The sequence below is a fragment of the Carlito syrichta genome, unplaced genomic scaffold (genome assembly GCF_000164805.1).
Source record: "Carlito syrichta isolate Samal-C Ts95f unplaced genomic scaffold, Tarsius_syrichta-2.0.1 Scaffold127161, whole genome shotgun sequence".
Classification (NCBI taxonomy): Eukaryota; Metazoa; Chordata; class Mammalia; order Primates; family Tarsiidae; genus Carlito; species Carlito syrichta.
In genome coordinates, this window is record NW_007071257.1 from 179468 (window position 1) to 180652 (window position 1185).

General features: G+C 47.6%; 1 protein-coding gene across 1 annotated transcript in view; it reads left to right on the forward strand.

Annotated features, from left to right (window-relative positions):
* The first annotated feature begins 642 nt into the window (after positions 1-642).
* The window catches only part of SNX12 (sorting nexin 12), a 28309-nt gene continuing 27766 nt past the window's right edge, over positions 643-1185 (forward strand). The window contains exon 1 of the mRNA XM_021707937.1: positions 643-794. The gene's annotated coding sequence lies outside the window, so the exon portion shown is untranslated. The remainder of the gene's footprint in view (positions 795-1185) is intronic.

Genomic DNA, 1185 nt, shown 5'->3' on the forward strand with positions numbered 1-1185 from the left:
GGCATGGTAGCGCGCACCTGTAATTCCGGTTACTCAGAAGGCTGAGGCGGAAGGATCGCAGGAGCCCAGCAGGTCGAGGCTGTCGTTGCCGGAAGCGGCCACTGCACTCCAGTCTGGGCCACCGAGTGAGACTCCAACTCAAAAAAAAAAAAAAAAAAAAAAAAAAAAGGCAAGCCGGGCTCAGTGGCTCAGCCTGTAATCCCGCGTCTTTGGGAGACTGAGGTGAGTGGATTGCCTGAGCCTGCGGGTTCGAGACCCGCCTGGGCAGCGAGACCTCATCTCTACAATAAATCAAAAAACCAGCCGGGCGTGGTAGCACATGCCTGTAATTCCGGCTACTGGGAAGGCTGAGGCGAAAGCATCGCCGGAGCCCGGCAGGTCGAGGCTGCGGTGGCCAGGAGCGGCCACTGCACTCCAGTCTGGGCGACTGAGTGAGACTCCAACTCAAAAAAAAAAAAAAAAAAGGCAGTTAAAACTCTGAATCCAGATCTCCTGGAGCATAGATTGTATGTATATAAGCGCTACTCTTTTGTTTTCATGACTGTACTATCTCTTTTTACAACCAGTCCCTCGCTTTCTACTCCCTCCCTGCACTTCCAGCCTTCTGCTCCCAAGAATACAAACACTCCAAATTACAGGGACTTTTGATTTGCCATTACCTTGGAACAGCATGAATAGAGAACAGAAAGAAGTTCTTGTCAGTATGATTGCATAACACTGAGTTGAAGATTATGAAATCTCTTTCAGGAAAAAATGTACGAGCAGGAAGATGGATAGGTGTCTGTTTGATTAAAGTACAGTATTGCTGTGGGCAGAATGATGAACTAATGAGATCCTGTCCAATCTAAGGATCCTAAATCTCTATTTCTCATTTCCCCCCCATTCTTGACTCCTTTTGGCAAATAATGAACGTGGTCAAGGAAACCCAATAAAGTGCACATAAGTTCTAGTGTCACCTGTTTGCCAAGAGATTTGACTCAGCTATTCTCTCTCTCTCTCTCTCTCTCTCTCTCTCTCTCTCTCTCTCTCTCTCTCTCTCTCTCGGTGTGATAGTTGAGGTAACTGTGCTTTTATCCAATATTACGTAGTAACTTTGAAACTCTATGCCTACATAAAAAAGGATGTGTGAGCCGGGCTCGGTGGCTCAGCCTGTAATCCCGCGCCTTTGGGAGGCTGAGGTAAGTG